The 24,112-nt window shown below is 35.4% G+C and overlaps 1 protein-coding gene across 1 annotated transcript in view; it reads left to right on the top strand.

Annotated features, from left to right (window-relative positions):
* LOC138703225 (uncharacterized) overlaps window positions 1–24,112 on the top strand; it is a 1,345,654-nt gene that overhangs the window by 217,072 nt on the left and 1,104,470 nt on the right. Inside the window, exon 2 of the mRNA XM_069830937.1 lies at window positions 9,571–9,675. The gene's annotated coding sequence lies outside the window, so the exon portion shown is untranslated. The remainder of the gene's footprint in view (window positions 1–9,570; window positions 9,676–24,112) is intronic.

Here is a 24,112-nt window from a genome sequence, read left to right as displayed (position 1 = left end):
CATTTTTGTTTTTACAGTATTCGTTGAAGAGGTGGTGGATGATGTGTGCTCACGGAGAGGTATTAAAAATATAATAATCTTTATTAAACGCAAATATGTACAACCTTCAGCCATTTGTTATTTCTTCTGAAGACTTGGCTTGGGACCTCGCAGAATGAATGTAATTGTGGAGTATTGGTGGGATAATGATAATTATTACATTTTTACTACATCATACTACTTTTGACCAATAAAACAGTACGAAAGGATGTGTTTCAACCAATCATGGCTGTTTATCGCTACCATTTTATCACTTTCCTAGCATTTGTTTGTTTTTATCACTTCCCTAGCATTTGTTTTAAATTTAACAGCTATTTTGGGTCCGATAAATTGTATGAGTAATCAACTTAAATTCTCCCTGCACGGACAGTTTCCGGTATTCCAACACATCCTCTCCCTCCCCGTCCATTTTTCATCCTTTGCATTTGTGGGTCAGCTTCCTGCATCATCGGACACATTTCTTCCACTCCGCATCTGTAAGTAATATATCTAATTATCTTGGTGTAACCCCTTATGGGGTTTGTATTAGTTTTGCTTAATAAAAAAAAACATAATAGTTTATTTTATCAATTCCCCAATATAATAAGAATTTTTACGGATTTCAGATTACTAGACCACACATGTTGCGAGGGTTGCATATATAGTTTACCATAGGTACATGGTGCTGCATATTTGCTTTTCCACTCTTCTCAGCCATTTTGCAATAGTTCAACTTGACGTTTGTAAATTCAGACATAATGCAATTTCAATTATATGATTATATAAAGGGTCGTTCTGACATTTGTGTTGTTCAAATCTCACATCTAACATTTGAAAAATTGTCTGCTTTTTAATATTTTATATGCTATGCATAATTTTAATATTTTATAATAACTTACACGTATTTTTTTTATCTTTTAGCATGATTTACAATTTCATGTAACCCATTGTTTTTTCACTGATTGTTCACATTGTAACAACTTCTTCATAATTTTAAGGGGTTTACGAAAGATCTGATGATGGTTTTATTAAACCGAAAACGTTAATCGATATTGTGATTTTGTAATACAATTAAATAAGTTTTGACGTCCTACTAGAAATAAACTTTGATTTGTTTCTTTGTTTGCCAACATTTCAAAATGCAAATTACTTACGGTACTATAAAACATACTTTGCGATTGTCATTTATTTCCCGCATAGATAGTCAACTAAAAATGGCGGCTCCGTTCAAACGTCTTGCTGAAGCTAACATTAGTGAAATAGAATTTTACTAAGTCAATTAATATTTTATTGTGTTAGAGTCCTTTATTTCTTCTAATCTTTATGTACTTTCTTCTAATCATGTAGTAGTCAATTAAATCCCACTCGAGTTTTGATTTTCTCTAGATAAATCAAAACCTCTGATGAAATAGATAGATCTAAGAGAAACGGGAGAACCCCGATAAAACCCTCTTTTCCGCTTTGTCCACCACAAATTCCTTCATAGTCCAGACTGGGATTGAACCCAGTGGAAGGCAGAGAGCCTAACCACTCGGCCACGGGCGAGGATTGAGGGGCAGATATTTACATGTTAGTTGTGCTTGTTTGAAAAGGAGATGGGAGTGGGTGAGGTATGAGCGACCAATATTTTTTCGGATGAAACTTAACGGGCCAGGGACTTCATGTGATGAGATGCGGTAAATCCATTTCCTACAGTGCAGTGTCTGGCTTGCTTGGTGGTAGTTGGTTCCATTGTTGTTTCCATGTTCCTATGGATGCTTTGGGAAGGTGGTTCTAAGCGTCAGTGTATGATATTGGGATGTTCAGCTCGTCTGGTAGCAGCAGAGTGGCGTCTTTAGTACTTTGTCGGCTTCTTGGTTGCCTTGGTGGGAAGGAACCCATATACATATAACTTCATTACCTGCATTATGAATAGAGGTGAATGAAGACTGAGTATGCTCTAGGTGTTTCAGGGCAGTTGTATCATCTTGGAGGCTTTGTGGAGGGCTTAGAGAATATGAGAATATTACGTATGAATTGTGATTCGATGATAAAATATGAAGCAATATTCGTTATATGGCGTAGAGCTCGCAGCTGATGGAATATTGATTGGGTAACTTGTATTTACGAGTTTCTGCAGGGAGCATAACTTCACATCCGCTACCATGATCTGTTTTGGACCCGTCAGTTTAGATACAATGGTGGTTGTTACGTTACTGCAGGTTTCTTGAAAGAGAATTTTGTAGATAGATGCCTTAGTGTTCGTTCTATGTATATTTATTGTCGCTGCGCCATTGCACAACATTCTGGATAGCGAATAATTCAACCTGGAAAACAGTACGACAGAGCAAGTTTGCATTTTTGTGCATTCATTTCATTGTCGTTGCACAGTGGTCTAAAATGCAAATTTAGCTTGACAAACTAATTACTTTACAGCTAATAGATTTTTTATGAAACTTTACACAGTAGTTACAGGTAGTATACATGTTTTGTGTACAATCTCTGATTACGTTGATATAAGGGGAACTACTCTTTATAGGGGGTGCAATTATACAAAATTAGCAACTTTCCTCCTATCTAACAGATTTTCAAGAAATTTTATACAGTACTTACAGGTAGTACATTTGGTTTACATACAAACTCTGATTACTTTGGAATAAGGGGAACTACTCTTTATAGGGGGGTGCAATTAGACAAAATTAGTAACTTTTATACTAACAGATTTTCACGAAATTTTGCACAGTAGTTACAGGTAGTACATTCGTTTTATATACAAACCCTGATTACGTTGGAATAAGGAGAACTACTTCTTATAGGGGGGTGCAATTAGACAAAATTAGTAAATTTTCTCCTATCTAACAGATTTTCATGAAATTTTATACAATAGTTACAGGTAGTACATTTGTTTTGTATACAAACTCGGATTACGTTGGTATAAGGTAGGATGACCAGTTTCCTAAAATAAAAAAAAACGGGACACTTATTTAAGTGGACATGAATAAACATTTTATCTAAACATTAATTACTACTTGTGTTTATATAATATCAGTGAGCAATAAGGTCCAGTTTTATTTATTTTAAAGTAAGGTATACTACACTGTTTACAATAACTAGGTTATAGGCCTAATGCATGTATGTATGTATTTATTCACACTGCAAATGGGTATATACCCTGTGGCAGTGGTAACTAATTACACTCAATAAAAACAATTAGTAATAAATTTCATGTTGAAGATATAATACAATAATAATATACGAAAACACTCAAAACAAAGATAGTCAAATACTAGAAGAATTTAACAAATGGCATCAAAATATAAAATTCACCCTTGAACAAAGCAATAACAATAGCCTTAATTTTCTAGATTTAAATATAACAATAGCAACCCCAACAATTACATTCAATATATACAGGAAAGAAACAACAACTACACATGCCATAAAAAAACATTCAATACATCCAATCACACATAAAATTAGCAAATTTCGGTTCCTCATTGATAGATTACTCACAACACCGCTAAATAGAGATAATTACAATAAAGAACTTAATTATATAAAGCAAATAGCCTTTGAAAATGGATACGAAAACCAATTAATCAACAACTTAATACAAAAGAGAAAAACAAAACTACATAAAAAAGAATTCACAACATTACAGCCTGAGAAAACACAAAACAAAAAACAATGGCATAGTTTAACATATTACGGCAAAATTACAAACAAACTTAGCAACTTTTTCAAAAAACAAAATATTAACATAGCCCCTCGTACCAACAACAAACTAAACAATATAATTCCCAATAATACCAACCATAATGAACCCCTCCTAAACAGCGGCATATACCAGTTAAACTGCAAAAATTGCACCAAAACATATATAGGACAGACCCGGCGCAACTTTAAAATAAGATTTAAGGAACATACCTCTGATTTCGTTTATAATAGAAATAGATCTAAATTTGCACAACACCTTATAGAAGAAAACCATGAACTCGCAAACATTAATGACACCCTGAAAATACTAAAAATCACAAACGACCCTACAATAGAAACGGCGGAACAATTTCATATTATAAAAGAACAAACCTCTACTAAATGAACAAATAGCCAACATAAATAACCCGCTCTTCAATTTATTCAAACTACTCCCGCCCAAACAATCACACACACAGATTACACCGACACCCCCTCTACTTCCGGAAACAGATATTATAACTAACTAAAATACTGTGAACAAGTCCTTCGCTCTAGTATCAGCCTAGCATCAAGCACGAGCAGACCAATACATCCATAACTGTAAGTTACTTTTCTTACATAATAGGCACTGCAGTTAACCATACCAAAGGAATTTCCAATACAATTGCAAACATCCCCAACTTTATAAATTAATTTAATCATATTGTTACAGACACGCCAGGCGATACTATAGCCACGGACCTGACAATCTTCATCCTGTTATAATATTACATAAGCCATCAATCTAATAGAAGTGTCTCAACATCACTTTTAGAAACATAGTCATGTCACGACCTTGCGTCCAACTCAACGCTAAACAAGATCACCACAAGTGCCTCATCTAACTTCCAACCAGCAGTGATCACATACTTCACATAGTCAAAGTGATGTAAAAACTAAGTGCTTTTAAATATTTTTAAATCGTTTTAAACAGTTTTTTAAACAGTGTCTTACATAGTGTTTTAAACAACGACAGAAACATTGCAATTCAAGTTTGATAAAGTGTGGTACCAAATAGCATATAAGAGTTAAGGTGATCATTTGTGTAATCATGACAACACTTCACCGACACCGCACAGCATACACAAAAACACTGACCATTTCAGTCCAGATACATGCACCCACAGGCTTGGTTTACAATTAAAATAATATACAAACATCTGAAGATGGTACAAGTTACGTACCGAAAACGTTAATGAGGAAAATATGACTAATTAACTCATTCATTTTGTATGATAAGCAAAGGCGGTAAATATACATATAATTATAGTCAAATTAGTAATAAGCAAAATTAATAAAAAATACAATTAATAATTTATTAGCCACCGGCGTGGCAATCTGAAGGCGCTTGTCTACCGGTCTGAAGTTGCGTTCGGGCGTGGGTTCGATCCCCGCTCGGGCTGATTACCTGGATGGGTTTTTTCCGAGGTTTTCCCAAACCGTAATGTGAATGCAAGGTAATCTATGGCGAATATTCGGCCTCATCTCGCCAAATATCATCTCGCTATCGCCAATCATCGACGCTAAATAACCTAGTAGTTGATACAGCGTCGTTAAATAGTCAACTAAAATAAATAAATTAATGATAATAAAATAATAATAATAATAATAATAATAATAATAATAATAATAATAAAAACAGGGAGTATCCTAAATTAAATGAAGCACGATCACTTAAAATAACATTTAAAGTAAATTTAATTTGTATCTTAACCCTAAGTTCGGACTAAAGCCCACGAGTATGATATGTTCATACCTGCACAAATACCTTTCAGCACTACACTAATTTTGCTGACAACTCACTCACTGCACTGGAACTACGACACATTTCACTGATTCTATCCTGATTTCGCTAACACTTCAAAAACATTTTACTGTTCAAATACTTTGCTCTCCCACTATAAACTATGAAACTTCACTGACACAACACACTTCACACTTCACTGACACAACACACTTCTTCACTGATACAACACTTCAAACAACAAAATATCAATTACATCGTTTAAATATAATATAGGCCTACTACCGTCTATTGGTAAAGTCCTTAAGCCTATTTTTAAACACATTTTTTTATTATTGGTAAAGCCTTTACGTAAGAAAATAGCATGGATATTTGGCTTAACTGATTGTTAACCATATTTTTATATTGAAACTAGTCTGGATTAATTAGGTTAACTTCTCTGTTTAAAAATACTTCACTTTAATTGAATATTACATTACATCCACGTCACTGTATTCTGAACTTGTTTCATAACAAAATTTTTTTCCTCATATTACTTTTTAACACCGAAGAACTTCAAATGTGTATTGGAGGAGGTCTTTCGCAAGTTACCTTGGGGTTGCAAGCACGGCATATCTATCGACGGAAGAAAACTGACCAATCTACGCTTCGCTGATGATGTGGTTCTGTTTGCCAGATCCAGGAAACAATTGGAAGAGGTGCTGAACGAATTGTGCGAAGAAAGCATGGCAGTAGGCGTAAAGATCAACACCAGAAAAACCAAAGGACTTAAAAATGACGCAGAAGGGCAGATGATCGTCAACAATGCGAACATCGAATTTGTCACGCAATACATTTACCTTGGCCAGACCATATCATTTCAGAACAGCATGGATAAAGAAATCGATAGACGAATAGCATCGGCATGGAGAAAGTTTTGGAGTCTGTCCTTCATCCTAATGGACAAGAGCCAGAAATTGCAGAACAAGAGGCAGATCTTCAACAGCTGCATTGCACCTGTACTTCTATATGGGGCGCAATCCTGGTTACTAACCAAGAAACAGGCATTAAAATTAGGAAGATGCCAAAGAAGAATGAAAAGGAAAATACTCGGAATAAGCCTGAAGGACAGAACCAGAAACGAAGAAGTACGGCGACCAAGCGGCATAGAGGACGTGGTCACACTCGCTAATAGGATGAAATGGCGCTGGGGAGGACACGTGGTACGAATGCATCCTACCAGATGGGCACACACGGCGACATTGTGGGATCCAAGAATTGGCTGGAGAAACCGTGGACGACCGAGAACCAGATGGGGGACGAGTTCATGTTGCAGCTAGGAGGACTGTGGACCAGAATAGGACGCCAAAGAACACGGTGGAAGGACGCACTCAACCAACTTAGAGCGGGAGCAACAACCAGTGCTAGTGAAATTGTGGACAAAGAACTAGGAATGTAAATAGACCATCAGGTCGGCTCTTCTGATGGTCAAGACTTGAGCCACCCCTGCCCAAGCAGGAGGCCTTGCCCCACTGGGGATTTACGGCTTTATTATTATTATTATTATTATTATTATTATTATTATTATTATTATTATTACTACTACTTTTTAATTATTTTAACATTCTCCATGAAAATGGATTGTACAGTCAGCATCATATTTATTTAATGAGTGAATTTGCTCTAGAAGTGTTGGCCTTTCTTTCAGGAAACTATAGAAGTCCATGCAAGACACATTTTTGAAATGACATTTTGTGATTAACGTGACCTTTAATAATATTGCGGTTATTTTGGAGAACATAGAGACAAGCAAATGATTATCATATAGCTACACGACATGCTTCTCCTAAGAGAGTTAGCTTAGCAACAGCTTAACTATTGATTCCAATGAGTGTATCTTGTTTTAATTGTATCCATTTGTCACGGACTTCGATCCTGTTACCAAAGTAACTCGGTTGCTTATCACGCATATTGAAGTAATAATCGATTTATGTTATAATATAAACACCTGACAATGTGTATGGGGTACATATGCAAATATTTCGAAGGTAATGTAGGATAACATACTGAACCCCACACCTGTGGAGTAACGGTTAGCGCGTTTGGCTGCGAAACCAGGTGGCTAGAGTTCGAATCCCGATCGGGACAAGTTACCTGGTTGAGGTTTTTTCCGGGGTTTTCTCTCAAACCAAATTGAGCAAATGCTTGGTAACTTTCGGTGCTGGACTCCGGACTTATTTCACCGGCATTATCACCTTCACCTTATTCAGACGCTAAATAATCTGATATTTTGATATATCGTCGTAAAATAACCTACTTAAATAAAAAAATATATACTGAACCACATTATGTAAAAATTTCTCAATCTTCGAAATTCTTTTTTGACATGAAAAATACCATGTTTTTAGGTTCGTTAATGTTTCCAGGATGAAGTAATCGCCGGTGCACCGTAATGAATATAAATATATTTAGAATCCGAATATGTGGAAACATTTGTCGATAGAGCTACCTTGCCACGTTTGTAGATACTCCTGCTGCTGGATATATTATGTAGATATCGGCTTATTTGGCATTAGTGTATCCGTCAATTACGTGAAATATTGGTGAGTACTTCAAGGTTAACAACCCAATTGACTTTATTATTGAAATGCATATTATCGAAAGAAGTGCGTCTAGTCTAAACTAACAGACGTTTCATAGAACGATCATTCATAAGACATCAGGTCGTAAAATACTGTCACATTTATGGAAAAACTACTATCACAACGCAAAAAGTAAATTGGTCGTTGTTTATAGGAGTTTTATACGCGATTTTCTTGAACAAATATCAAAATAATTTCACGTACACTCCTTATAGTCTGTATATAAAATATTATTCATACACAAACATACTTTTAACGGGCTTTTCGGACTTTTTCTTAATATGGTACCCAATAATAATAATAATAATAATAATAATAATAATAATAATAATAATAATTCTTTATTTATACTGGCAGAGTTAAGGCCATAGGGCCTTCTCTTATACTCTAGTAGGTCACAAAAGTATACAAGCAGTGAAAATTTAACAAGTTAAAGAACAGAATACTAACACATTACAAAAAAAAATAATAATGATAATAATAGCATAATAAAATCGACACTAAACAATATGAAAATAATATCATAATAGAAAAAAAAGAAAGTAAAATACTGTACTCGAATCACGAGAAAGTCTTTGGGGACTGAGACGAAGCGGGGTAATGCTGTGAATGAATGTTGATGTCATAAGGTCACACACATGGGTACTCGTATCTATATTGGCTAGCTCTCACAGCACAAACAATAACATTGATACAGACATATTGATACTACCCTAGTTACAAAATTAGATCACTGTTAATCTCCTGGTCTTTTAATCTCTCCATACAGGAAATAACATATGCAGGAGAGCGCATGTTTTTTTAACCTGACGTTATAACGGTAATATTATCTATCTACTTCGCTCCAATAGATGACGCAATTGTAAGCACATTCCTTTCACGGTTGATCTCCTGGTTGGAGAACAGTACATTGGCATATAGTAAAAGCAACTCATTTAGTACAAGTAGTTAATATGGAAAACGTAGGAGAGAATATAACAAAATGGAATGTAATAAAATAATAAGAAGAAAGAAAAGAAATGCAAAAATTAAATAAAATTCACAATAAAAAGGGTATGATAATAAATTCATCTGCTGATCAAGAGAACAAAAAGGGGAAAGGAAGGCAAAGAAATATATATTTTTACAAAACTATCGCAAAAAAAAACTACCTGTAAGAAATTCAGACAATTTCCTATGTCAAAACAGCTCGCTGGCTCTCCAGCTGATAACGTGACTAGCGGTCCTGTCTGAGACCTTGATTCAAGCGCTGGCTTCCTGTTGTGTATCGTGTAACAAATTTCTTGCGATTAGTTTGATGTTGTTAATTATGCAGCATGGGAAAATGGACGTTAATCTCGTGACAAGCTTCATAAGCATTTACGTGTAAACCTATCGCTTCTAATTAATCCAGGCAGTACATATATTGTTTTCTGCTAGACTGTATACGTATTAACGGAGCTAATTAAAGCGTTAATAACTTGATTACAGGTTGTTACGAGCAGTCTGCGTGACGTCACCACCACTGCTCGGCACTGAGAAGAATTCTACTGCTGTTGCCGCTGGAATTTGTGCAGATGTGACTGCAGTTCTCTCGTGAGTGTAATACAATTTTCGGACTCGTATTTCTAAAACTGTGTTGCAAATCATTAGCATATATGCATGGAAGATTACTATGTAATGATCTCCTGGTTTTAGAGTACTTGGTATCAATACGAGCGAAGATCACTAACGTGGAATATATTTTGTTACAACTGCAGAATAATGAAGTGTCCGATTTTACGAACGAATTATTGTTCTTTGTTTCTGAATCACTCTTGTCGTTGAATAGGAAATAAGATATTTAATTCTTCAATTTAACTCGACGAGGGCCGTAAAAAATAAGTCGGCTAGAATTAAAAAACCATTCAAAATGATTTCAATGAAATCTGAAGACTCCTAGGACGTGGCTTCAGAAGCTGATAGGACTATAAATACGTTAACATTGCGCATTACTCAAGTATCATGGATTCGAGTTGCTTGTGATCATCCAACAATGGTCCTTACCAGGAATAACTTGAGTGATTCTGAACAGTGGAAGACATGTCAGGCTCTAAGAAGAGCATGAACACTGCAGTCTATTACAAGTCTGGAGAAGAACTCTTTAAATGCAGAGAAGGAGGTAGACCTTCTGGCAATGCTAGATTTCATGGACACTAAGTATCTACCATTGTTTTATAAGGACCTCTGCCAGTAAGAAAAACAAACTGTTTCTCATACTTACAAATCAAATTGTTAGTGTTCTACCTTTTAATATCCACAAATCACTCGATTGTTTGTACCGTTTTCAAGGAAATTATACCTGGCACTTATATCGTTGTCAGACTTTGATAATGTGGGAGTCAGTTACACTACATAATATTGTCAGTAATGGGTTGTTTCACAGCTCAATATGTTTGCAGGGAACTTAATTGGATGTTGAAACACTTTATGTTGAAAAGTTAAATAGTAATTGCAAGTATACAGTTTTATGTGTTTTCCCACAAGTTGTCATTTTGGCACATATACAGTTTTCCTTGTCAAGTTCACAATTGTTGTATCTGTTTCAATAAATCTTTCCGGCCTCGTAATTTCGGTCGAGTGGCCAACATTTGTATAAGTACTTCGTTTGACATTATTAACATGGCGGAAGAAAAAAAAAATAACTTTTTTTGTGTGCCCCCATCAGAATGTTTGCTTGTCAGATGAGTTGTATTTTATTTTTTAGTGATAAGTCTGGTCGAAGACTGCGAAATGATTTTCTTTTTTTTTGAGTAGGTTCTCAGTCTATTTTTACGGCATTTGCTCACACACTGTGATAAGCGTAATATGTTTAAGTTTGAATTAAAACTGTTTTTTCGTTATTCATATTGATACATAATACTCGTATCTCTGTAGCATACGGAGCAGTACACACAACTGAAATAGAGTATTCATTGAAGGGAACCGTGTGACATGGAACTAGACATTTGAGCATGATTAATGTGGTGCGATGGTCTTCCTGCGGAATGTCGACAGGGACGTTCCCTGCAAATTAAGTCCACAGGTTGTATTAGCTCAGTGTATACCTACTTGTCGAACTGCCGGTCGATGCGCTTGCGGTTTGAATACTGGATAAAGCATTGCTACTTGCAGTCCAATGAACATTTGGTGTAAATGCCTCTATTTCGCATTCGTGTCGCTTTGCTATTCATGAGTTTTATCGTCGGCGTTTCTTTAAAATTCGCACCCGATGTATCCATTTCAATGATGGTAGCCGTTTATGCAGTGAAGGGATTTAATTGGTCATTTATGCAGTTTAGATAAACGTGTGATAGTGTGCCCATTCAGTGTGTGTTTCACTTTGTGTATGCGACTGTCATAACAGATTCTATGCGCGTCCGTAGACCGATTTAAACCAAATTTTCTACACAGATTCTGTATCAACGACATTAATCACTGTCATTGTTATTAACAACGCGATTTAAACAAAAATTCTCATTCGGTCAGAAATTAATAAAGTCTACTAAGATAATCATCATCATCATCATCTGCATTACGGTATGGACCATAAGATCCGTTCCACTGCAATCAAAACTGATCCCGCCATCTTTTTGTGGGTCTTCCTGGGTTTCTTCTCTCACGAGGGTCGTGATTGTATATTTTTCTGGTAATTGATGTTTCTGGCATACGCTGTATATGCTCCCTCCAATTGTTTTGATGTCTTCTTATTAAATCTATAATATTATGCATTTCTATTTCGGATCTAATGTCTTCACTATTCTCTTTTTATCAAGTAGTGTATATAGCCAGCCACAAACCTCAAAACAGCCTCAATTCTTCTCTCGTCTTTCTACCTTAAAACTCAGTTCTCGCATCCATACAGTAAAGCTGGTAAAGTCATCACTTTGTAAAACTTTAGTAATGTTCCTATCCGAACTTTCCTACCTAAAGTTCGACGTATTGTTCCACAAAAATAATTAAAAGCATTTAACTTATCATCTATTTCTCGGCTCTTATTATAAGTGGCGTTGCAGTCTAGATATTTCAACGTATTCACTTGTTCTATGATTTTATTTTTTAGTGCAATTTTTGTTCTGATTGGGTAAGATCCTAGGAATGCCATTACTTTTATTTTATCTGTGGAGATAATCATATTATATTTACTGACAACTTCATTTAATTTAATAATTGGTATTTGCAGACCATTTTCATTACGGCTGACAATTGATCGTTTGCAAATAAAAGTGCTCTAAAATTTACATTGTCAAAGGCTGCTAAGATATATGTACTTATAACTTTAACAAAACTTGCAAGTTCATTGCCGCCCTCACATAACACCGCCATCGGTCCCTATCCTGTGCAAGATTAATCCACTTCCTACAATCATATCCCATCTCCCTGAAATCCATTTTAATATTATCCTCCCATCTATGTCTGCCTTCCAAAAGTCTCTTTCCCTCCGGCGCCGGCGTCCTAACAATACTCTACATGCATTTCTGGATTCGCACATGCTTAGGGTGACCAGATTCACTTCGATAAAAAAGAGGCACAAAGCTTCAAAAAGGAAGACATTGTTCCAAAAATGAGGACAGAAAATCTTATGTACTTAAATTTATTTATGTCTTAATTGGTTATTTAACGACGCTGTATCAACTACTATGTTATTTAGCGTCGATGGGATCGGTGATAGCGATATAATTGGCCATATGAGGCCAAGAATTCTCCATAGATTACCTGACATTTGCCTTATGGTTGGAGAAAATCACGTAAAAATTCAACCAAGTAATCAACCCAAGCGGAGATCGAACCCTCGCCCGAGCGCAGCTCCGAATCGCCAAGCAAGAGCCTTAGCCGACTGAGCTACACCGGTGGCTACTTAGATTTAGGCTTAGACTAGGGCCGGGCATGAGAACGGCTCCATATATCCGGCCTGAGCTGCTCTCGCTCCGTAAGCCACTTCAATTCCAAGCCAGAGCAGAACGCTCACGCAGTGGCGGACTCGCATTACAGCTACCTTCCCTGCATTAATGTAACAAGAGCCACGGTTGTTCTAGTCATTCAGTCTGTTAGTACATAATATTACATCAATCTATTGTACAGTACAAACTTTATAACACTCTTATTAATTTAATGGAATAAACTTCGCTCTATGCACACACACAAATCATTAGGCTTATTTACATAACCCATACGCACATACTGCAATCTCCTCAACACGATTCTACGAGACAGGCGTATGACTTCCACTTCCCCTACTTGCTGTGGATAGAGTTCACCTGCCAATATAATTAAACATCGCTTGATGAAGATACCTTCGTTGAATGTTTTCAATTCCCTTGCAGTTTCGTGGCAAATTTTGTAGCTAATTCTCACTAATTGCATTATTTTCATCCTGTTAATACATAATATAATATATGATATGATGATATGATATGATATGATATAATATGATATGATATGATATATGATATGATATGATATATGATATGATATGATATGATATGATATGATATGATATGATATGATATGATGATATATCATAAACTGTAACATACTATACTATGATATAACATAATACTTGTATAATTTAAAATTATATATTACTAAATGTATAATAACTTACAATGCAATATAAATATCAAATAGATACTCTGATATAAAGTACCTGAGAAACATTTTTTTTAAGTTGTTGCATTAATTTATGGCGTTCATTACCAACATATTTGTCATATTCAGTAACATGTTGTAAAGAATAATGCCATTGGATATTGAACTTATTAATCGGTTATATTAAAAAAAATACTGCATTACTAATGCCATTTCGGAATATTCTGCCGCTTTAATGTATGAGCGGAAGCTCTGTCTTCAAAGTTCGCCTCATATTGCAGAGTCACCACTGCACCGACACTGAATGACGTACAGTATGCATACGTCACCACGCTCGCAGGAACCGCTCTTTAAAGCACACGCGCTCATTTCTCAGAATCACGTAATGTGCCCAGCCCTGGCTTAGACCTATATTATACTTTAAATTACGTCAATATCTATTTTATTACAAAATATTTACAGTACAGATTTAGGCTTATATTATACTTAAAAGTATGTTAATATATACTTTATTAGAAAATAATTATGAATAAAATAATAAATGATTTTACAGTTGGCTGCTTATGAAAGTCAAGGGAACTACTGTATAATTATTAAAGAGGAGAAAAAGAGTACCTTACTGCCTGAAGAGAGACTGCTCTGTCGAAATGGGAAGAAATAGTAAGAAAACATCTATTAAGGAGAGCGAATAATTCTGTCACTTCACAATGAAGAAAAATAATATTCCGAGGTAGCAAAAACAGTTGGAAGGAGCCATCCAATGTCAAAAGCATAATAAATACAGGGACATCATTTTATTTTTACTTCAATTTTTATTGTACCTGAGTTTATGAATGTACTTCACTCCACCCCTTCTACTAATGAAGTTCAACCGTCCTCCACACAGAACCAAGGCCACATATACAGTCATAGTAGCCTTAAGGTCATTGTAAACAGTATTGAGTTAGTGAGTGTAGTACGTTCCAGAAATATGTTTGCGTTTTCCAGTGACGAAAGAGCTTTCAATATTGAATCATATTTTCGCACAGATACTGTCGTCCATTTACCTACGTCGCATCCCGGTTTCCCCCACCCGATTATGCTCGCCCCTCTGTAAAAGCTAGTGGCTGGATTGTCTTATTTTCTGTAAGGAATTGGACGTCTACGTAATATTATAAAACTGTTTAAAATAACTTCAATAAAAGGGCCTCGTTAAGTAATTAACTGTCACGTGATTTCCCCCGTTTCTACGACCCTGCGACAAAACCACTTGGACGGACAGTAGATAGCACATCTGAGTAATTTTGTCTTTTTGGATCGGGCAGAAATGAAGATTTAATCTACAATACATAAGGTACTCTTTTATAGAATAGGTACAGAATTATTTCAACATGAGTTACTAGTACGAAGGACGAAACTGGTAATTGGAATTAGGTAAAATAATCAATAATGCGATAATATGCACAAATGAACTGAAGACTGTATCGAAATGAACGGCCACCATTTTCAAAAATGTGTTTAAATATCCATTTTATGATTATTTTTGAATTTAACTTCATTCTCTATAGTGTACGCTAATGTGCTGTAAACAGTATAATATACACTGCATAATGATGTCCACATGGAGAGCTCAGCTCGTGCATAAAAACACTCATTGGTAGTACTGTACTGTATTTTGATTAAACGAAAACCTAATGAAAATTATGAAACTCAAAGGCGTGATATTTCCTAGTTTACGTAAATGGATGAACTACTTTTCTTCCCTCCTATACCTAGTAAAGTGATTTGTTTGTATATTACGCCAGTATCATCGAACTCCAGTCGTAGAAGGGTGTAGCAAACAGTGTTTCCGGTTCTGAACAGTTGATGCAAAGGTATAGGAGGTTAGCCCTCAACTGGTATCTATGGGTCAATATAGACCCATATGGCTAGATATCCTTACGTACATTTAAAAAGCAATACCAGTTGAGGGTTAATATTAGAAAAGTTAGTAAAAATAAAATGATGTCCCTATAGGTTCAAAGATAAATATTGTTAGTAAATAACCGAAGAAGTGGATGTCCACAGAATCTTTCTTCAAGAGAAGAGAAGTATGTAATAAACTTAATAAAGAAAACTCTAAAATAGCTTCATCTGAAATAGCAGCTCAAGTAGAAGAATATTTTAACAATCCAGTAACTTCACGAACAATAAGATGGGACCTTCATTGTGCTAAGAATGAAGCTAGGATACCAAGAAAGAAACCCCACATAAGCAAAATAAACAGAAACAAGAGGTTACAATTTGCAAAAGAGTATGTGGAAAAATATAACGGGTTTTGAAGGAAGGTAATGTTTATCGATGAAAGCAAATTTAATATTTTTGACAATGATGGACTTATTTTGGCTTTGAGACAAACTAACATGGAGTACAATGAGAATAACCTCCTAACTACTATGAAGCATGGGGGTTGTGGTGTTATGGTATGGGGACGTATGACCATTTCAGGTGTAATGGAGTTGGTTTTCATAGAGGGGAAATCTGGATAAATTTCATTAAAAGAAAATCTTAAAAAAAAAAAAAGCGCAGAAAAACTAAATGTTGGTAATAATTTCTACTTTCAAGACAATAACTCCAAACATACGGTGGGTTTTGTTAGTTTGTGGTTACTTTACAAAACTCCATACATATTAAAAAGGTCTCCATAGTCTCCGGATACAAATCTTATAGAGCATCTGTGGAGTGAGTTTGAGTTCAGAGTGAGAAAGCATCATGTAACAAGCAAATCGCAATTGAAACATCTTCTGCAACAGGAATGGATAAAATTTGGATGAGAAATACAGTAAATCAGAAGCTGGTGCATTCAATTCTAAATAGGTTAAAAGAAATTATATGCCGTAAAGGCATGCAAACTTACTATTAAAACCAAGTCAACAATACTATTTTTCGCTTAATTTTTACTGTTCTTTGAAGTTATATGAATACTTACGTCCAACCATATATTGTTGTGCACTGAGAATGTGAATTTTTATATTGTGTTTTCATATATTTTCATTAAAATTTTAGTCTATATTAGCTATACATTGATGTAAATACTATAATTTTGTTTGCGGCAATTTGTGCAATTTTAAATATTTTTGTACAAATGTACAAACGATTGTTTTCAACTCTCTGTACAATTATTTTTGTCCATGTCTGTATGTATTAATTTTTTAATTTAATGCGAAAGAAAGACACCATTTTATTGAAAAAATGTACAGGGACAAATTATTTCGTATGAAAAATGTAAAAATCAGAATCGTAGGGATAGTACACTACGGTCAAAAGTTTTCGATCACATATCACAACTATGGATTTATGGCTAAAACAGGGAGTTCTTTTGAATATTCTATCATATCATAATGCTATACAGAATTCCATTTTAAGAAAATAGCATTGAACATATGGAGGCTATTCCATCAACTATTTATAAATATGTTTCTTGAGAACTGGGAATTAATTAGTTTCATTTAATTCATAGAGCATAATTTCATTGAGAACTAGATCGATTTCGTATGCTAAAATTGTGTTACACCTCTAAAATTACCATAAGTTAATTTTAATTTACGAATAACGGGGTAACAGCTAAATTGATAGAATAGTCTTCTGCTCTCTTGTCGAAGATCTCCGCTGGAAAACTTAACAGACATGTAGGGGTGGTACAGTTAAGTCTAAAATTTCATACTGTTAAAACACGCTTATTTGAAGAAGTACATAAAATTTAACTGTCAGAAAAACAACAAAGCCATTACGTATGTATCTTAGGTATTTGTGTGATTATAGTGTGAAGTTAATAACGAAAAAAAGTGTGCTGTACATAATTCTAAATTTGTATTATAAGCACTTCTTAACATTTTTAATGACGGAAAACGTGTGCTGCAAATAATCTTCATTTTGTATTATAATCACTCCGTAACATTTAAAAACGGAAAACGTGTGCTGCAAATACTCTTAAATTTGTATTATAAGTGCTTCTTAACATTTAAATAACGGTAAACGTGTGCTGCACATAATCTTAAATTTGTATTATAAGTGCTTCTTAACATTTAAATAGCGGTAAACGTGTGCTGCACATCTTAAGTCTGTATTATAAGTACTTCTTAATCGAATAAAATAACAGTTTTATTATTATTATTATTATTATTATTATTATTATTATTATTAAAATACTTGGGGTGTACTATAAGCAATAACATCAGCTGCTGTCAGGAAGTCAAAAGGAGAATAGGAATGGCAAAGGAAGCTTTTAATTGAAGAAGGACTTCTGAAGAAATAACTAAGGAAGATACTAGTGAAGTGCTTTGTGTGGAGTGTAGAATTGTATGGGCAGAAACATGGACATTATGACGAAGTGAAAAGAAGCGAATAGAAGCATTTAAAATGTGGATATGGAGAAGGATGGAGCGTGTGAAATGAACAGACAGAGTAAGAAACGAAGCTGTGTTGGAAAAAGTGGATGAATAAAGAATGATGCTGAAACTGATCAGAAAGAGGAAAAGAAATTGGTTTGGTCACTAGTTGAGAAGAGAGTGCCTTCTGAAGGATGCACTGGAAGAATGGTGAACGGGAGAAGAGTTCGGGATAGAAGAAGATATCAGATAATAGACGACATTAAGATATATGGATCATAAGCGGAGACAAAGAGGAAGGCAGAAAATAGGAAACACTGGAGAAAGCTGGGTTTGCAGTGAAATACTTGTCCTTGGTCAGAACACTATGATTGAATTATTATTATTATGATTATTATTATTATTTGTAATTGCAGTAACGTTTTAAGCCCCTAAAACCGTATTTTAATGCCTACTTTCGATCAATATGGAGCCTAGTTGAGGCCTAAATATCCGAAGCCTAGTTATGATGTATATAAAATATAATATATGTTTTTGCAGGCATCATTATGGCATTAATAATTTTTTTTATCATTTCAACGGACTCAGTGTACCTATGTTGTGCGATAAACTTGCTAGAACGCTGTACGTATTAGGAAGAGAGTGAGATAGAGATACTATACCTCACTCGTTCTACTAACGGAGGCATCTTGCGGCAACAGTGTACTAGCGAAGACCTGTAAGACCAATGCTGTTTTCTTAAGGTGGAATACTCTATAGAGAGAAAAAAATGTTTATTTTGTTGGTCTGTTGAGTTTTTCCGATGTGTTTGTACACTGAAATAAAGTATATAGTAGTTTTCATAGCTGATCGGAAACTTTTGACCGGTAGTATAGGCTACTTATCGAGAATTTTTTTTCTGACGAAAATATTGATTCGGAACTAATATGGTGTTAGATTTTTTTTTTTTTTTTTTGTCCAGGAAATAAACTGTTAAAAACTGCGCAGTTATATTGCTTCCACCAGTATTTCACCAAGCATATGAAATTCAATCCTGTTGTTTCGCTGGCGATGTTTTCGCATTGCATTAATCTAATAGTTACTTAACTTAATTTTATGTTTCGTATACGTCCACTTGAAATCTTTTGAACTTGAAATAACCACTTTAATTAACTCCTCATTGAACAGACAAACGCCGTGTCAGCAATATCATGATGTGGTCATAATGGCACAATCGTGAAATTACAGCAGCAGGACAAACTGACGTTGATTGCTTTGGAATGTGCTCTTTTTTCTTTGCTGCGTTGTGGTCTGTATTGTTCACTTCACCTACACATTGGACGGGGGACATGTCGAGACTCCCATGAAATGAGTGAGTACAGCACGATAAACACTCCATAAAAGATTTTATTAACGGCGGATAAACAGCTATCAGAGTCACACATCTTGAAAAGTACAAACAGAAGTATAAATCTCTAAGGAAACCTGCATCCAGAAGCGCTTTTCTTTTCAGAAATTTATCGGGAACTGTCGGCGATCGAATCTGGATCCGTTGGTATGACCACAGAAATACGGATTGTTCGTGGAAATTATAAAACAACGCAGTGCTCGTAGAGAATGGATCTACTCGTATATTGCTAATATTGCTAGCCAGATATTCATAACTCTTGCTAATATTGCTAGCCAGATATTCATAACTCTTGCTATCAATAGTCAATTTCCTTATGCTGATTGACCTCGATAATTTTAACTTCCATTACTTCTTAGATATTCGGAAGTCTAGTAAAGCAGTAGAGCAATTGCAAATACGAAAGGGAATCATATTCTAGTTTATGGTCTGTGGAGAAACATCCGGGCTTATACCGCGTTGTCTTGAAATGAAAGTCCTGTATAAGGAAACGTACAGTAAAATAACAGAAAATTTACTATGTGATTAACTAAATTGTTGTAATTAATTCAATAGGAATTCAATTTCATCAATTGAAATTGTGACCAATGCAACTTCTGTGACCAATTCAAATTGTTACCAATAAGTCACCTGTGACAAATATACACTTGTGGCGAATATGAATCTGTTACGAATTAAGTGTTACCATGTGTAACGATGACGAAAAAATTGTGAAGAATTCCCCTACACCCAAGAAGAAGAGGCCCCTTCATTTGTTCCTAGGACGTCCAATGGTTCTTTATCTCTCATAATTGTAATCAACGATGTTTTCTGCAACATAAAACGATCAGAAGAAGGAGGCTGGAAACCGAAAATAGATCGAAATGACAGATGAAATAATAATTGCAACACTGCTGTGTAGAATTCTAAATCCTTTCTAAGTTGTAGACTTGAATTTCACTAATATAGGTTATAGAACGTTAATTTTTGTAATTTAAAATTATTATTTTAATATCAATGGTCGACCTGGTTGGCGAGTTGGTATAGCGCTGGCCTTCTATGCCCAAGGTTGCGGGTTCGATCCCGGGCCAGGTCGATGGCATTTAAGTGTGCTTAAATGCGACAGGCTCATGTCAGTAGATTTACTGGCATGTAAAAGAACTCCTGCGGGACAAAATTCCGGCACATCCTGCGACGCTGATATAACCTCTGCAGTTTCGAGCGTCGTTAAATAAAACATAACATTTTAATATCAATGTAACAATCTGTTACAGAGCAGTGCATTGTTGCTTAAGAGGTTGGAGGGTCTTGATTCAAACTCGGGTGGAAGTGTTTTTTGTTTTGTCTGTCAGACATATTAGCGTTGTGAGGAATTTTGTATTTTGAGGCGTTGGGAACGTCAGTCGAGGTGTTGGTCCGCAGATACATTTATTTATTTAATTTATTTAATCTGACAGGATTAAGGCCATAAGGCCTTCTCTTCTATCCTACCAGATAGAACACATAAATACAAAAAGTACAAACACTCTCATGAGGCGAAGGAAGTCAGTGTGGCGAGAATTAACTGGTTCGAAATTTTATCTCGATCAGGATACATTTACATGCCTTAAATGTATGACACGAGATTTCTGACTTCTCTTCCTAACAAAGTCATGCAAAATATGTTTTCCCCAACAATTACTTTCTTGAGCAGGGTTTGAATACAAGAAATTATTTTGCAGAAGTAAGCATGGCAATAAGTAGACCACCGAGGTAAAACATCAAATGATCGACTTCACAACCACACACAAGGAAGATGTCATTGCGATAATCCTGAAATTGTGCTCATGAAAACCTAAAATTTCTCTTGAGAGTAGTAAGCGATAATCTATTTCTTTACATTATGAATAAAGAAAAATAAATAATAAATTTGGGCCTAGGTAGCGTATGTGTAAATTTTTTATCTAAATTATTAAATGTGTTATTTATTATTAAATGTATTTTATATTTAATTATCATTGTAAATTGTTACGCAAAAATCGTGATTTCAGTTTATATGTATTCTTTCAACAAGTAACTTTAATACAATTTATGACTGCTAATAGAATTGCAAATGTTACAAAGCTGAAATGTCCCTCAGAACAAGGCTCAAGTGTATATTGCACGTCTCGACATAATAGACAATCCTTACATTTTCTAAGTCCTAGGAACAGTGACGTAACTTACTTGCGTATAATTGATTCAGTCACTTGTCTCCAAATGTAACAGAATTCAATTTCCGCATCTTTGTTGTCCACCGAAATCACTCGACCCGAGACGTGTCAACACGAGCTGTCGAGATTCACTCCAAGAGGAATTGAGTGAAAGGACTACAGGACTGGAACTGCGGTGGGGTCTGATAGCTTTACGAACGCCTTGATAAAACTACAGTTTTATATGTATTTTTATAGATAATACGCGTAATACACGCCACGTACTTAAGAGGCGAATTCATAAACAGTGATTTTATGCATTCATAAAAGTTACACAAATATACCGGTATTCAAAGTTTTATAGGAGAAAAATACAGTTATGAAACCGGAACTGATTACAATACTTAATGACTAGGGACCGCATTTTGTCCCAAGAGCGTACGGAGATAAGGTTAGCTGTTCATGAACTATATTGACGTGGCATCATATTTAACGCAGGATCTTGTTTGTGCTGAAGTTGACTTTCTATTCATGATTGAAGACTAGACCTCATAAACTGTTTGCAATGCATTATAGCAGGGCTGGGGCCCGAGAGCTAATCCAAACTCTAAAGCCTTGGTTTTTTTGAACCGACGCATGCGAGGTGCGTGGCCCGCCTCGCACAAATATGGACTACGCGAGAGATAGTGAGTGGTTTCTATGGCTGCGAGGTGCGCAGACCTTGCATCTCGCAGTTATAGAAACCACTCACTATGAGCGTATTCCGAATCTCACCGGTGAGCAATCCGATGGCATCACGGTGTTCCGAATTCCACCGATGACGTCATTGATGCTCCACCGGTGTCGCACCGGTGCCATCAACTTGCAGAGGTGGTGGCAGTCTCCGTCAGCCGCCATCAGTGAATCTGATTGGTTCTTGTATAGGGCGGGAATTAGCAGACGAATGACATCGTGCTCTCTTGTGTCATGGCGGTGTGTTCTGCTGTATTGTTTGTAATGAGCACAACGTAAAAACAATATGTTAATGGCTTATGAGCGAACATGTCAACGGACCAGTTATTACTACCGGTTCAAGAAATAAGTTGTTTATGATCTCTTTTATTTGAACGAGATGGCAGTACGGAAATTTCGCAAAATTTTGCTAGCGTAGCACAGATAACAACTTATACAGTCGCCATGACATCATCGATTCTTCCAGCAGTTTTGTTCCTTATTTTCGTTGCAACGTGACGTCATTGACGCCACCGGACCGGTGAGATTCGGAATACGCTGTATCTATCGTGTAGTCCGGATTTGTGCGAGGCGGGCCTCGCACCTCGCACATCACATGCATCGGTTCAGAAAAACCAAGGCTTTACCGAGGACGCTTAATATTCATCCGTCTCGACATCAACGTTGTGCTGTGTTCGTCAGGGAAGAAAGGGGTGGAAGTGAAATCATATGGCTCCACGTGAGAGAGTAGGAATCGCTCTTGGTGCCCAGCCCTGATTATAATGATAAAGACTGATATTACGATTATATTTCCTGTAATTTAAATTATTTCTTCACTTATTTTCACTCACAGAGTTAAGATCATAAGGCCTTCTCTTCCACTGAACCAGTATAAAAATGCACAACAAATATCAATAACAGCGACAGAGAAAGCAATGGAATAATAATAATAATAATAATAATAATAATAATAATAATAATAATAATAATAATAATAATAATAATATCAGCATAATGGTCGTTTATTTTCAAGAGTTAAACAATTACAATTTAGTGTTAAATAAGACAATTTGTACCAATGAAATAATATTTTATAATGAAAGACAATTGATATATGAAAAATAAAAATCATATTCCGCAAGAGTTACGTTTGAAGAAAAATGATATTCAGAGACGAAAAAGTCTTTTTTGGACAATCGGATTTTGAAAGTATTCAATGTCTGAAGCCACTTTATACACTATTTACAAAATAAATAGGCTATAGTATTACGAAATAACATACCTTTCATTACAATATACAACGCTGTACATAGTATTATAAATCATATTTGATCACTGTAGGCCTACATTCTTTATCACAATTTAAATAGTAAAAATAGCGAATTTTAGTGTACATAGTTTAAATAATATAAATTGTAAATATTAGTGGAATTGTTAAAGTGGTATACGTTTTGTTCTGCCCAACTTAACAAAACAGGATTCGCGTGAGCAGACAGAACTACCTCGCTTGGTACATGCACGCAGTCATCCGTTACAGTAAAAACTCCAGTAATACTTAACCTTGTAGCCTCCTGGAACAGAGTACAGTCCCTTCTAGACTGTTTCTTGTATGTTTTGCAGCAGTGAGTACAGAGTTCCTCACAAAAGGTATATTTTTTAATACTGGCCTTCAGCATAAAATTACAGAAACTGCTATGGAACGTAGACGATAAGAATAAGAAGTGAAAACCGTATGACAAGTAAAATTTTCGGTATCAATGTGTGTACGCGTGCTTGTGTGTTGGTTTTTACAATAACTGTCTTATTAATATTCTTTGTCACAATGTTAAGTA

Source organism: Periplaneta americana, chromosome 7 (genome assembly GCF_040183065.1).
Source record: "Periplaneta americana isolate PAMFEO1 chromosome 7, P.americana_PAMFEO1_priV1, whole genome shotgun sequence".
In the NCBI taxonomy this organism is placed as follows: domain Eukaryota; kingdom Metazoa; phylum Arthropoda; class Insecta; order Blattodea; family Blattidae; genus Periplaneta; species Periplaneta americana.
The sequence above is the reverse complement of the archived record's forward strand: the minus strand, read 5'-3'. Positions and strand labels throughout refer to the sequence as shown.